Genomic DNA, 16,521 nt, shown 5'->3' with positions numbered 1-16,521 from the left:
CAGAAGATGCAGACTTGCAACTATCCCCATGCAAGTTCTAGTCCCAGGGCAGTGTTCAATTGTACCTCCCCCATTCCTTGCAATACATGCGCAAGTATGCAGCCTGCCACCCACCCACCCCCAGGCTGCAATACCATACTACTTGCTTGCTTGAACTTGAAATTGGGCCTTTTAGGCATGTGGAGGCGGAATCTGGCCACCACGTCATGGCTGTGTTGGCGGCCTGGAATCCATACTCAGTCCCCAGCCGCCCGGCGGCCGGGTGTCCATACTCAGTCCCCAGCCGCCCCGCGGCCGAGTGTCCACACGGCCCCCAGCCGCCTGGGGGCAGTCGGGTGTCCATAAACGGTCCCCAGCCGCCCCCATTTCTCCTTGGAACATCCCCCCACACACTTTTCTTAGCCTGGCCTGCTTTAGGCAGCATTGGACGAGCCCACCAGAGAACCAGACTATTCCGGTGGGCCCTGACTTCTCCATTGGTGGAGTTGAGAGTGCCAAGGTGAGGAGCATGATGATGATGACAGAAGTTAGCATCTGCTATGTTTTCTTTTAATGCAAGTGTAAGTGTGCAGCCTGCCACCCACCCACTCCCAGACTGCAATTCATACTGCTAGCTTGCACTTGAAATGGGGCCTTTTAGTTTAGAGGAGGCCGAAGCTGGCCACTACCTCATGGCTGCTTCGGCAGCGAGGTATCCATACTCAGTCCCCAGCCGCCCCTATTTGTCCTGGTGTGCCTTACACATAAGATTAAGCGCGTATACCAAAACATTACCTGTGCCCTCCCCAGTGCATTTAGTGGGAAGGAGAGCCTATTCCGCTGTAGTGTGTGCATGCCAAACCCCTGTTCATGGTACATGTGAAGATGCCTCCCACCTTGCACCTGTCATTGCAGACTTGCAACTATCCCCATTCAAGTCCTTGTCCCAGGGCAGTGTTCAATTGTACCTCTCCCATTCCTTGCAACGCAAGCGCAAGTATGCAGCCTGCCACCCACCCACCCCCAGGCTGCAATACCATACTGCTTGCTTGCTTGCACTTTCAATTGGGCCTTTTAGGCATGTGGAGGCGGAATCTGGCCACCACGCCATGGCTGTGTCAGCGGCCTGGTATCCATACTCAGTCCCCAGCCGCCTGGCGGCCGGGTGTCCCCGCTTGCTCCCCAGCCTCCAGGGGGTGGCCGGGTGTCCATACTCGGTCCCCAGCCACCCCTATTTGTACCGGTAACCTTTCCCACACTTTTCTTAGAGTGGCCTGCTTTAGGGCAGCATTGACCGAGCCCATCGGACTATCAGACTCCTCCGGTGGTCCTCCATCAGGGGAGTTGAGAGTGCCAAGGTGAGGAGCATGATGAGGATGATAGAAGTTAGCATCTGTTTTGTTTTGTTGTAATGCAAGCGTATGTATGTAGTAGCGGCTAGGCCTGAGGAGGTCAGCGTTTTGGCGCATATCCTACCTCCTCCGAGGATTGCTGGATGTTTTCCTGCTACTATCCAAGTTCTATGACTCCCGTTAAAACAAAGCTTCAGGTGATAAATGATGGATGAGGTGGTGGCAAAGGAGAAAGCGCAGGAGGAACAGGGACCATTCACATCAATATCAGGCCAGTCAACCAGATATGTCTTGTAGGATATGTTTCTGTAACAAAAGGAGCGGTTCGGCTACACAGTTATAGGGCATAGAGTGAGTGCAATGCCTACCAAAAATTTCGAGGCACTCCAATGCCCCTTGGAAATGACATGGAGGTCAGAGGGCGTTAACTAAACCTTTTTTGCCATTTATAGCAACTGGGTCTCCTGTGCACTGTTGGCCTAAGCAGTGAATGGAATGCTTTCCAAAAATTATGAGGTACTGCAATGCCCCTTACAAGAGCCATGTGTGGCACCCCAGGGGTCTGGTCACCACAGTAATAGAGATTACGTCGGAGAGCAAGTGGGAGGTTTCCTGGTCAGGATCCCTTAAACATGCAACATGCTCCTGCCCCAGTCCTGGGAGGGGAGAATTCTGCCCTTATAAACTGGATCTGGGGTGGGGTTGAGTGAGTCAGAGAACAGAGAACAGTCAGAGTCAGAGTGATAGCAAGGGAAAGTAACAGCAAGGAGCTCTGTAGGAGCTAGGAGCTAAAGACGAGGGGCTGGAAGCTGAGCAGAGCTCGCCCTGGCAGAAGACAATAGGAACCGGACACAGGAGTCCGAAGCTGTGAGGACTTATATATCCAGCAGCAGAAACCAGCCGGCAGGGGATTTCAGGTCCTCTGGCCATAGAAGCCCGGAGGCTCAGTCACAAGCAAGGGACCAGCACCGCCATCGTGGAGCGGAGGCTAACAGAAGGCCCCAAGTCACCAGCCATACGGGTGAGCACTACACGGTACACTCAGGGACGTGGGCTACTTCTACCCGCTTACAGCAAGGTAGCCAGGAAGAGTGCAGACAGACGGGGAGGCCTACAACTCCACCTGGCCAGGGGAACTCCTGCTTGCTCACAGACTGACCAAGCCTCTTATGCTAGCCAGTACTCCCGGGAGGGTCTACCTTATAATCATCAGTAAAGACCCTGAACTGCACTGCAAAGACTCTGAGTCATTCCTGCTGCGCTCGTGCACCATCACCCCCATCATCCACACTCACTGCCCTGAGGCTATACTCCTCCCGAGGGGAGTTATCCCAATTTATGCTGCGCACACAACACCAGCCTCAGCGGTCTGCCTCGCAGCGGTGGTACTCCCTGACCGCAATCCACGGGTGGCGCAGTCGGACAATTAACCTCAAAACCTAAGAAAGATTGCCACTGGTTTGACCAGCCTGAGCCACGGGACCGGGTCACCGCCACGGAGACTACAGACCCCAGAGACCCGGCACCGGGTATCCCACACACGTGTACACACGGCCCAGGGGGCGCGTCACATGCAGTACAGCATATTACAAACATAAGTCCCATTATTGGGGAGTGGGTGTCCCATAGTATTTGCTTATGCCTTGCAAGCAAAAGCTGCCAAAAATTAGGACGGAGCAACTTGCAATGCCCCTTACAAGAGCCATGCAGTACAGCATATTATAAACATAAGAACCCATTATTGGGGAGTGGGTCTCCCATAGTATTTGCTTATGCTTTCCCAGCAAAAGCTGCCAAAAATTAGAACGGAGCAACTTGCAATGCCCCTTACAAGAGCCATGCAGTACAGCATATTACAAACATAAGTCCCATTATTGGGGAGTAGGTCTCCCATAGTATTTGCTTATGCTTTCCCAGCAAAAGCTGACAAAAATTAGAACGGAGCAACTTGCAATGCCCCTTACAAGAGCCATGCAGTACAGCATATTACAAACATAAGTCCCATTATTGGGGAGTGGGTGTCCCATGGTATTTGCTTATGCTTTCCCAGCAAAAGCTGCCAAAAATTAGGACGGAGGAACTTGCAATGCTGGCACCCTGGTGGTATAGTGGTGGTGGAGGCTGAGGATAAGGAGAAGAAGATTAAACAGCCGAAACGAGGAAGCGTATACCCATGTGTGGTTGTGAAGCGGTGCATGTGAATACACCTCCCGAAATAACACAGTGGATTTGACTTTATGTTACTCTGCTGTCATTTGGTGGTGATGAGAAGTCTGGCCCAATCCAGCCCTTGTTCATTTTGATAAGGGTCAGCTTGTCAGCATTGTCAGTTGACAGGCGAGTGCACTTGTCAGTTATAATTCCCCCAGCAGCACTAAAAACACGCTCTGATAACACACTAGCGGCAGGGCAGGCCAGGACCTCCAAGGCGTACAGAGCGAGTTCATTCCAAGTGTCCAGCTTGGATACCCAATAATTAAAAGGCACAGAGGAATCACGGAGGACGCTGGTACGATTGGCAAGGTACTCCCTCACCATCTTTTGAAACTTTCCACTCCTTGTGAGAGTACCCCGCGCCTCAGGGCCTGTAAGCTGGGCGGGTGTCAGAAAACTGTCCCAGAACGTTGACAGTGTTCCCCTGCCTCTGCTGGATTGGAGTTGCATCTCTCTCGCCTGTACGCCTTGGTTGGGCAACGAACTGTGACCTCTGCCGCTAGCGTGCTCAGATGGGAATTTTTTTAAGAGTTCTGCAGCAAGGGCCTTCTGGTATTGCCCCATTTTTGTAGACCTCTCCACCTCAGGAATAAGAGAGTGAAAGTTCTCCTTGTAGCGGGGGTCTACAAGTGTCACCAACCAGTAATGACTGTCACCCAACATTTTGACAACGCGAGGGTCACGGTTAAGGCAGCGTAACATAAAGTCAGCCATGCGTGCCAGACTGGTAACGGGCAAGATTTCCGTGTCCTCACCAAGATGACGACTGACCATGCTCTCCTCATCCTCCTCCTCTTCCTCCTCCCCCCTGTCCTCAGGCCACCCACGCTGTACCGACGGTATGACACTTGTACAGGTACTACCGTCTACAACGCATGATAGCAGCTCCTGTTCTTCCTCCTCCTCCTCCTCTCCCTCATTGTCCCCCAATGCACGTTGGGATGAGATAAGGCTGGGCTGTGTGTAATCGCCCGCTACGGCTTCTTGATCCATCTCATCATACTCTGGCTGCAATGCCTCCTCTTTAATTCTCTGCAGAGAGCGTTGCAAAAGACAGACAAGTGGGATGCTGACACTAATGATGGCGTCATCGCCACTCACCATCTTGGTGGCCTCCTCAAAGTTTGTCAGGATGGTACATATGTCAGACATCCAGGTCCACTCCTGAGGTCTTATGTGTGGAGTCTGACCTGAATATCGACGGCCTTGTTGCAGCTGGTACTCCACAACTGCTCTCTTCTGCTCACAAATCCTTTGCAACGTGTGAAGGGTAGAGTTCCAACGTGTGGGGACATCACACACCAGTCGGTGTGCCGGAAGCTGCAAACGCTGCTGCAACACAGCAAGGGCGGCGGAAGCTGTAGCCGACTTGCGAAAATGAGCTGACAGGCGGCGTACTTTCACGAGCAGATCTGGCAACTCGGGGTACGATTTAAGAAACCGCTGAACCACGAGGTTAAGCACATGAGCCAGGCATGGTACGTGTGTGATCTCACCTCGCCTCAGAGCCGCCACCAGGTTACGGCCATTGTCACACACGACCATGCCGGGATGTAGGTTCAGCGGTCTCAGCCACAGATCTGCCTGCTCTTTCACAGCTGTCCACAACTCACAAGCAGTGTGAGGTTTATCACCTAAGCTTATGAGTTTCAGCACAGCCTGTTGCCGCTTGGCGGAGGCAGTACTGCAGTGCTTCCAGCTTGTAACTGATGTGGTGATATCTGAGATGGAGGCTGAACATGAGGAGGAGGAGGAGGAGGAGGATGCACAGGAGCTGTACACTGTGGGGGCAACTCTGACTGACATAGGGCCCGCAATCCTCGGTGTGGGGAGGATGTGTTCCGTCCCAAGGTCCGACTGGGTCCCGGCTTCCACTATGTTTACCCAGTGTGCCGTCAGAGAGATGTACCGTCCCTGGCCACAAGCACTTGTCCACGTGTCCGTTGTCAGGTGGACTCTCCCAGTAACTGCGTTGTTGAGGGCACGGCAGATGCTTTGGGACACGTGCTTGTGTAGTGCGGGGATGGCACACCGGGCAAAATAGTGTCGGCTGGGGACCGAGTACCGAGGGACGGCCACCGCCATAAGATTGCGGAAGGATTCCGTCTCCACCAGTCTAAAAGGCAGCATTTCCAATGCAAGCAGTCGTGAAATGTGCGAATTTAGGACTGTGGCCTGTGGGGCTTTAGCTGCGAATTTCCGCTTTCGTTCAAAGGTCTGGGATATGGACAATTGAACGCTGCGGTGGGACGTGGACGTGGACGTTGATGCTGTTTCTTGAGAAACTGCCATAACAAGTGAAGACTGAGAGGAGGGGGCATCTTTACATGCAGTATGGACAGGGGATTGTCTTGCACACACAACAGGGGGTTCTATTGCACGCACAACAGTGGAAGAAGCAGTGGTGACACCCGCTGACACTGGTCGTGGACCCTGGGTTTCGCCCCACAAAGTCGGGTGCTTTGCTGCCATGTGCCTGATCATGCTGGTGGTGGTCAGGCTGGTAGTTTTGTCACCCCTGCTGATGCTGGCATGGCAGGTGGAACATATGGCCTTTTTGGGGTTATCAGCAGAGTCTTTAAAAAAATTCCAGACTCTGGAAGACCTACCGCTTGTACTGGCAACGTCCCTCGTGTTGGTGTTACGGGGAACGGTTGCCTGCCTTCTGTCTGCGGCCACCACACTGCTTCTTCCTGCCTGTTGGGGTACTGTGCCTCCCTCTCCCTGTGTGCTGCTGGCCTCGCTCTGCATGTCCTCCTTCCACGTTGGGTCAGTTACTAGATCATCCACCACCTCCTCCTCTTCCACTTGCGCACCACGATCCTCCTCCTCACTTCCTGGCAATTGTACCTCGTCATCGTCCACCTCTTGTGACAGATTGCCAACGTCGACTTCCTGTGGCCGTCGCTGTTCAAATATTTGGGCATTGCAACATGGGATCTCCTCTTCCACCACTTCAAGCGTATCAGGCGAGGGGCCCAAATATGGAAATGGACCAGTGAACAGCTCTTCAAAGTGTCCAAGTGTGGGATCACTTGCTGTCTGACGACACTTGGCATGGTGAGAGGAAGGAGCATCAGGGTGAGGAGGAGTATGCGGTCGAGACTCACGGCTACTAAGAGTTGACCGTATGGAAGACAGACCGGAGGTGGTGGTGCCCAGGTAACTGGAAGTATTGTCTGCTATCCAATTAATAACCTGTTCACACTGATCAGTTCTCAATACTGGTGTTGTTCTGTGCTTCCCTAGTAATTCGGTCAAAAAGTGGGAGCGAGAAGATGTGGCTGTTGGTTGTGGCACATTTTCACCTTGGCCACGGCCCCGTCCTCTGCACGAACCATCACCAGAACGTCCACTTCCACGTCCCTTGCCACGCGCCTTGCCCATTGTAAATGAAGTAAAATAGCTTACACTTGCACTATCAATGGAAAAAGGGTAATAAAGAGTAGATTAGAACCGTGGAAGAGGAAAACCACAGTTATTGCTTACTGGGGTATACCACACTTTTTTAAATAGAGATATTTGCGGCTGAACAGTGAGCGACACACTCAAACTGCTTTTTTTTTAGATACCAAAGGCCCAAAACTGGATAGTACAGCGATTTGACCCGTGGAACTGCGAAACCACACTGGGATGTCGGGCCTACACAAGACTATTTTCAACAGATATATTTTTGTGTCACAACAGTCAGGAGACACTACTGTTTTTCTTTACGGAAAAAACTACCAAAACCTGAATAATAGAGATTTTTTACCGTGGAACAGCAAAACCACAGTTATAATTTACCTGTGTATACCAGGCTTTTTAAAATATATATATATTTGCGGCTGAACAGTGAGCGACACACTCAAACTGTTTTTTTTAGATACAAATGGCCCAAAAGTGGATAATACAGAGGTTTGTACCGTGGAACTGCAAAACCACACTTGTATTTCTCGGGCCTACACCAGACTATTTTCAACAGATATATTTGTGTCTGAAAAATCAGGGAGACACTATTTTTTTTTTTTTACAGCAAAAAATGCAAAAAGCAGGATAATAGAGATTTTTTACCGTGGAACAGCAAAAGCACACTTCTGTCTCTCTGGCCTACACCACACTATTTTCAACAGATATATTTGTGTCTGAAAAATCAGGGAGACACTATTATTATTTTTATACAGCAAAAAATGCCCAAAACAGGATAATAGAGATGTTTTACCGTGGAACATCAAAACCACAGTAATAATTTACTGGTGTATACCAGGCTTTTTAAAATATATATATATTTGCGGCTGAACAGTGAGCGACACACTCAAACTGTTTTTTTTAGATACAAATGGCCCAAAAGTGGATAATACAGAGGTTTGTACCGTGGAACTGCAAAACCACACTTGTATTTCTCGGGCCTACACCAGACTATTTTCAACAGATATATTTGTGTCTGAAAAATCAGGGAGACACTATTATTATTTTTATACAGCAAAAAATGCCAAAAACAGGATAATAGAGATGTTTTACCGTGGAACATCAAAACCACAGTAATAATTTACTGGTGTATATCAGGCTTTTTAAAATATATATATATTTGCGCTGAACAGTGAGCGACACACTCAAATTGTTTTTTTTAGATACAAATGGCCCATAGAACTGCAAAACCACACTTCTATTTCTCTGGCCTACACCAGACTATTTTCAACAGATATATTTGTGTCTGAAAAATCAGAGGCACACTTTTTTTTTTGGGGGGGGGGGCACCAAAAGCTTAATAAGATGGGTATTTGTACATTGTGAAGGAGGAAAAAAAAAGAGGATTTAGATAAAAAAAAAAGGATTTTTCCTGGCCCCCGGGACCTGGAGCTAAGTCCAGCAATTTCAGCAACAGGAGCAGCACACAGGACTGTAATGCAGCGTTTGCTGGTATAACCACTGCGTCTCCTATACAGCCTGCCTGCCTGCCTGCCTGATATACCTGGGATGGATATTAGTCCTGAGAAGGACTGTTTGTTTGATCTGGCAGCCTTTACAGACCCTACACTAACTATTTTGCAGGATATATCTCTCCCTAAATCAGCAGCGCTGTCCCTACACTGTCTGATCCGGAGCGACTGTGTCCAAGATGGCGGCGCCCGGTTTTAAATACTCGAGGTGACGCTGTGCGGCCAGCCAATCACTGTAATGCCCACAAACAACATGGCTGCGGCATTACAGTGACTGGCTGGCAATCCCTGCATGTTCATTGGCTCTGTAAAGAGCGCCAAACATGCAGGGCGGAGACCCGAGCTCCCGCCCGAGTAACCCGGAAATGCTTGGTGCTCGCCGAACATCCCGAGTAGCGTGATGCTCGGGCGAGTACCGAGCAGTGTCGAGCATGTTCGCTCAACACTACTAATATGGCTTCCTATTATATACCTACTGTATATGTGCTCCGTGTATCAACTTCCGCCACCCACACCCACTATTGGTTCCCCCTATCTTTAGGTTCCCCCCCATACTCCAGCCAGGGCCAGGGATCAGCAGAAAACTACATTGCGTCTTGCCCCTCCTGCTGGCCTGGAGCAGTGTTGTGTTGGATGTAGGTGGTTGGGGTTCCGTGCAGCACTCCCATCTTACTTGAGAGAAGGGAGACACCACACCTCGGGGTGAGGTGCAGTATCTCTGTGGCGACTGAACCCTCAGGGGCGCCACACTAACTTCTATCATCATCATCATGCTCCTCACCTTGGCACTCTCAACTCCCCTGATGGAAAAGCCAGGGCCCACCCGAGGAGTCTGGTTCTCTGGTGGGCTCGTCCAATGCTGCCCTAAAGCAGGCCAGGCTAAGAAAAGTGTGGGGGAAGGTGACAGGAGAAATAGGGGCGGCTGGGGACCGTGTGTGGACACCCGGCCACGGGGCGGCTGGGGACCGAATATGGACACCCGGCCACCCCCTGGTGGCTGGGGACCGAGCGTGGACACCCGGCTGCCGGTAGGCTGGAGACTGAGTATGGATACCTCACTGCCGAAGCAGCCATGAGGTAGTGGCCAGCTTCGGCCTCCTCCAAACTAAAAGGCCCCATTTCAAGTGAAAGCTAGCAGTATGGTATTGCAGACGGCGGGTGGGTAGTTGGCTGAATATTTGCGCTTGCATTGCAAGGAATGGGGGAGGTACAATTGAACACTGCCCTGGGACAAGGACTTGCACGGGGATAGTTGCAAGTCTGCATGTTCTGATGCGGCAAGGATCACTTCTGATGGGCACACTTTTAGGCAGTGACCTGGGAGTCAGAGATGCATCCAGGGGTCTTCCCCATGCTGTTCCCTTATCTTTTCAGCATTGTATGCATGTGTCACACAGCACATGGCCAGATAAGATTGTAAAATGTTAAAATGACATTTCCCGGTGAATGCATTTGTCACGGTTGAAAGCAATACAAAAGTGCAAAAACGCATGAAAAATCCTACTTGTGAACATAGCCCAAGGTGTGGAGGATTATTTTTGTTTTTGGTTATTTATTTTACCTTATACACAAATCTTTACCCTGGAAAGGAAATTCCTTAACATATTTCACAGGAAAGCAGTTTCAGTTTCATTTTTGAACGTTTTATTGTGAGCCCGTAAAAGTGGCTTAATACCTCTGACCACGTTGTTGACAGCAGTGACCTGGGGGGCAGAAATGCTTCCAGGGCCGATCCCCATGCTGCCCCCATGTCTTTTGAGCACTGTCACTATCGTTTTCGGCACTTTTTAGGCTTTCTACAGACTGCCGGGGGTGCCGTCGCAAAAATGCTCGGGTCTCCCATAGACTAACATTGGGCTCGTTGCTCGGGTCGAGCACCCGAGTATCACGGTGAGCTCGGCCCGAGCTTGGAGCACCCGAGCATTTTAGTGCTCGCTTAACACTAGTTTTTATGATGCCCGTAAAAATTTTTTTATACAGTATGTTCATATATACCCCCCACGGGTAAATGTTTGTCAGCCCATACACTTAGTGCATGGGCATTACAACTATAGGAGAGCTTTCTAATGGGAACATTTTTTATGAGGCCCTCTAAGTCTCTTCCAAGGGAAATTAGATTGCCTCCCAATTTTTGGCAGCCCTTGCATTCACTGTATAGGCCAACACTATGGGAAACCCTCTCCTTTCTAATGGGAATTTGTTGTTACTGTGGCCCTGCTCTATGTGTCTTTAAATTGTTAGTGGGGTTTTTCTTAAATTTGGTCAGCCGTTGGACTCACTGCATACCCTATAACTGTATAGCAGACCTTCTCCTTTCTAATGGAAACATGTTGTACTTGTTACTGTGGCCCTGCTCTATGTGTCTTTAAATTGTTAGTGGACTTCCTGGGATAAATGACACCCAGAGTAGATATGGTTTCTCTCTATGCCAGTCCTTTCACTGAGCTAAAGAATATAGCTGTGGTGAAATACAACTCTCAGCAAAAACAGCTGTGGACTGGCTCCATACGATTTCTGGCCACAGTTACCTGTTTGCGGTTAGGCGGTCCTTTCCAGTAAGGGCACTGGGGAGGGCACGGGTAATGTTGTTGGACCCATGCTTATGGAAGGCGGAGACCACACCGGGAGAAATAGTGGCAGCTGAGGACCGAGTATGGGCACCCGGCCTCCGCTGTCATGAGGCTTTGAAAAGCTTCCGCCTCCACGAGCCTAAAAGGCCACATTTCAAGTGAAAGCAGCTTTAGAGGACCTCCTGTGAGAAATGACAGCTGGAGTAGATATGGTTTCCCAAGTCCTTTCACAAAGCTAAAGAATATGGCTGTGGTGAAATACAACTCTCAGCAAAAAAAAGCTGTGGACTGGCTCTGTACCGTCCCTGGCCACATTCACTTGACCACGTGGTTGTGGTTAGGCGGTCCTTCCCAGTAAGTGCACTGGGGAGGGCACGGGTAATGTTGTGGGACCCGTTTAGTATTGTGGCCTGTGGGTGGGTGGGTGGCTGGCTGCATACTTGCGCTTGCATTGCAAGTAACAGAAAACTAAGCAGATGGTGGCTTCTATCATCATCATTGCCTCACCTTGGCACTATGAAGTTTGTGGGAAGTTTCCCGGCCACTTTATGGCTGCATTTTTAATGTGGACTGGCTCCGTACCATCCCTGGCCACATTCACCTGTCCTCGTGTTTGTGGTTAGGCGGTCCTTCCCAGTAAGTGCACTGGAAAGGGCAACGGTAATGTTGTGGGACCCATGCTTGTGGAAGGCGGAGACGATACCGGGAGAAATAGTGGCTGCATAAAAGGCCACATTTCTAGTGCAAGCAGCTGTAAAAAATTTGGCAGTATAGTATTGCAGCCTGTGGGTGGGTGGCTGGCTGCATACTTGTGCTTGCATTCCAAAGAATGGGGTAAGGACAAATGAACGCCGCACTGGGACAAGAACATGGACGGTGATTGTTGCAAGTCTGCAACGACAGGTGCATGGCAGAAGGCATCTTCACATGCGCCAAGGATCACTTATGATGGGCACACTTTTAGGCAGTGACCTGGGAGACAGAGATGCTTCCAGGGGTCTTCCCCAAGCTGTTCCCACTTCTTTTCAGTACTGTATGCATGTGTCTGATGATATGTCACACACCACATCGCCAGATAAGGTTGTAAAATGTTAAAATGACATTTCCCAGTGAATGCATTTGTCTTGGTTGAAAGCAATACAAAAGTGCAAAAACGCATCAAAAACTCTACGTATGAACACAGCCCAAGGTGTGGAGGAGTATTTTTGGTTTTGGTTATTTATTTTATCTTACATACAAGTCATTACCCTGGAAAGGATCCTTAACATATTTCTCAGGAAAATCCATTTTGGATTCGTTTTTGTATGTTTTATTGTGAGTCTGTAAAAGTGGCGTAATACCTCTGACAACATTGTTGACAGCAGTGACCTGGGAGTCAGAACTGCTTCCAGGGGTCTTCCCCATGCTGTCCCCATGTCATTTGAGCACTGTTCCCATCGATTTGGGCAATTTTTAGGCCGGGTGGAGCCGCCTGAAAAATGCTAGAGTTTCCCATAGACTTACATTGGGCTAGTTGCTTGAGTTGAGCACCCGAGTATTCCAATTTGCTCAACCCGAGCATTAAGCACCCGAGCATTTTTGTGCTCGCCCATCACTATTAGAAACCTATAATTATTTTTTTTTGCGAACCTCTCCCAGGTCTCAAACCCACAAAACTCAACATTCTAGGCAGTAGTTGAACATACAACATGCCTTGCAGCGCTTGGGTCCTGGGCAGTGACGTACCACCAATGGTGGCAGGCCACGTGACTGCTATGGGGCCCATGAGCTGGGGAGAACCGGTGTCAGTGCCGCATTGGGTTGCCCCTCTGGCCAGTGAGAACCCCCAGATGCCGATACAGTTGAAAGCAATGATGGAGGAAGGAGGTTCATGTGACACTCCCTCTCCCATCATTCTGTGGCGCCCTGCTACGCACTGGTGGCACAGATCCCAGAAGGGTGCATAGATGGGCTTCTCCACAAGAGACCCTCACACATTCACACACCTCCACCCTACCACCTCAGACCAGCAGAGGGAGCCCATTAGGGATATATATAGGGAGGATGGAGCCAGGCAGCTCAGTTCCAGTTTAGTGTTCGGTGTTGGAGTTGAGAGTTGAGAGTCAGACTGAGAGGGAGTCTGAGAGCGTGCTGACGCTCAGAGAGCAGCGAAGAGGTAGCACGCTGGCTGCTGTGCTTAGGCGAGCCAAGGCCTACAGCACGTGTGAAAGCCTAGTGAGGGCCCTGAGTGTAGCCGAAGGCGAGAGGAGAAGGAAGAAGTAGCGAGGGGGCAGAGGAGCATACCAGGCTCACCCCGATACATATATATCGGACACCAGGTCCGCACCTACAGGGACCCTTTATACCCAGTAGGAACCACCGGAACCCCTGGAGGACACAGGTCCCAGGTTCACCAAATACTGATTGCAGTAACAGGGCTAGGAGTCACGGAGGCCCCAGCGTCCAGGGAGATTGATCTCCAGGAGAAGGCCCTACCGCCAGGTCAGCAGGTGCAAAGAGAGACAGTAACCAAGCTAGGCCTAGCTCCAGGCAGGTCAGAAGCTCAGAGAGTAAAGCCACGGAGCAGGAGGCCCTATACCCGCTCACTGGGGAGAGTCCAAAAGTGCGCCCTTCGCCCGGAGTACCCTGGACCGTGCCTGCAGCATCACCAGTAAAGGTACTGAAGCTTACCCCGGTGTGAGTGTCCGTCTTTCTTCCGGGACCATCCTGCCGTCTCTCCCCTGCACCATCCACCATTCACCCCTACACGTCCCTGGAGCCAGCTCTACCTGTGGAGAGCCACACCATCCCTGCTGCCGTAACACCAGCTCCAGAGGACTGCTCCGCAGCGGCGGCTCCCCTTAGCTGCATTCCACAGTTGGCGTCATAAACTTTCCAAATTCCCTATAAATATTCCCCTTTTTTTACTGACAGCCCTGGGTCACAGACCGGGCCAGCCACCATGATATCCCCCACCGGCATACGCAGAGGCCCGGCTGTCGAGTACCCCACAGCGCAGGGGGCGCGTCAATTCCTCCTCTGCATCTGATGCTCTCCATCCTTGTATATAAGTCCCTCACCCTGGTATATGTGTCCATCATGTGTTCCATTCTGGTATATACAGTACATCCCCCATCCTAGTATATAAGTCACTTACCCTGTGCCCCATCCTGGTATATATCCCCTGTTTTGCCTCTGTTCTGTAATGTCTATAAAAAAAAAAAGCCATTATCCTCACCTTCCCTCTTCTCCTCCGCCGTGCGGGGTCCTCTTCTGAAACCTGCAGCTGACTTCAGCGTGCAAGCAACAGGTCCTGGTCGTGACGGCGGTCATTATGATTTTGTCTTTAACCCCTTCTCAATAGAGCGATTTTTTGTTTTTGCTTTTTTCCTCCCTTTCTTCCAAGAGCCATAACTTTTTCAGTTTTCCGTCAAAAAAGGCAGATGGGGAATTTTTTCTTTTCCTAGATGAGTTGTAGTTTGGAATAACTCAATTCATTTGTACATACAATGTACTGGAAAACAGGAAAAAAAATTCAAGTGCCGTGAATTTGTGAAGGAAATGCAATTATGACATTTTTTTTTTCCATTTTGTTTTTATAGTGTTCATTGTGTGGCAAAAATGACCTGGTAATATGATTCTACAATTCAGTATAATTATAGCGATACCAAACTTGATATATATATTTTTTATTTAGTTTTCTGTTGCTATTGTCTGAGACATGTAATTTTTTATTTTTCCGTCAATAAACCTCTATGAGGGCTTTTTTTTTTTATTTTTAGCGTGGCAAGCAGAGGCATACATAAAAATCATGGGACCACATTACAGAGCTTCTAATCACCCCTACTCCCCTCTCTAAGAAAAAAAAATATATATATATATATATTCTGTGGGGCACAGAAGAGCATATCTCACAACTTTGCAGCCCTTACAGAGTAATTTACCTTCTATTGATGCCCCTAGATTCCTCTTTCAGTGCCCTCATAAAATATGATGCCAACAAAAAGTGCCCCCCCAAACACAGTATGATACCCACCACAGGGAATTCCTGCACAGCACCCTCCAAATGCACAGTATGATGACCCTACTGTACCCACCTGGCAATGTATGATGACCCCCAAGCCAGTATGATGCCCTAACTGTGACTCCAACACAGCCCTCCATACAATATGATGATCCCACACAGTATGATGGACCCCACACAAACCTCTACACTTTCTAATGGCCTCCACTAATCCTCATAAACAGTATAACGGCCCGACAAAGCTCTCCAAACACTATAATGGCCCTCACATAGCCCTCCAAACATTATAATGGCCCTCACATAGTCCTCTAAACATTATAATGGCCCTCACATAGCCCTCTAAACATTATAATAGCCCCCACATAGCACTCCAGACAGTAAAATAGCCACCACATAGTTTAACGGCCCCACGTATCCCACCAAACAGTATAATGGTCCCAATATATCCCTCCAAACAGTATAATGATCCCACATAGCCTTCCATATAAAATAATGGAACCACATTGCCGTCCATATAATATAATGGGCCCATATTGCCCTCCATATAATATAATGGCCCCCACATAGACTTCCATAGAATATAATGGCCCCCACATAGCCTTCCATATAATATAATAGCTACACATAACCCTCCATATAATATAATGGCCGCTGAGACGTCAGCTGATGCTTTCTCCTCTATAATTGCTTTCAACTGTATTGGCATCCATTATGCCGATACAGTTGGAAGTGCGAAGCCGGGTGGTGGGGTGGTGCCACCACTGGCACTGACCACCCCAACTCACGGGCCGCATAGCAGCCAGGAGACTTGCCGCCATTAGTGGTACATCACTGATGGAAAGCTGACACTTGATAATGTGATAAATGATAAAATTTGGGGGAAATTAAAACTTTATGATTACTTTTTATTGCAATTTTTAAGACAATGTGGTGGCCAAAATAAAAAAAAAAAACTGCAATTCTTTGAGTTTCAGTTTTTTTTTAAGTTTGTGTTTTATTTCTCATTACGGCATTTACTGTTTTAGTTTATTAATTTCATATTTTTATCAGGATTTTTCCAGATGCAGCGATACTAAAGATGCTTATTTTTTTTTATTTCTGAATTATTATTGCAGGAAAAGTGGGGATTTAGAATTTTCATCTTTTATTTTTCTTAAAAACTACCGTGTGAAGAAAATGCTGCAGCTCGTGGTACCACAATTCATACAGAATGCTTATTAATGCATTAGAATTTGATAATAGTACACTCAAAGATGCTGTAACTTGTAGTTCAACGGCTGGATAAATTTGGCTAGATGTAGTATTCGCTAAACGCGTTTTGGAGGATATTTTCACTCCTTCCTAAATGCTAAATAAGAAAAAAAAAATGTCACAAAAAAACATGGCAAAGTAAGACTAAATTATAGAAAAAAATAATGCAATGCAATGATAAAAACATAAATAATGTAAAATGGTCTGTCTCTTTAAGGCTAAAACCAGTTGTG

The sequence above is a fragment of the Phyllobates terribilis genome, unplaced genomic scaffold (assembly GCF_046119375.1).
Source record: "Phyllobates terribilis strain yellow unplaced genomic scaffold, ASM4611937v1 Scaffold_13__5_contigs__length_258822181, whole genome shotgun sequence".
Taxonomy (NCBI): domain Eukaryota; kingdom Metazoa; phylum Chordata; class Amphibia; order Anura; family Dendrobatidae; genus Phyllobates; species Phyllobates terribilis.
This window is presented reverse-complemented; position numbering follows the sequence as displayed.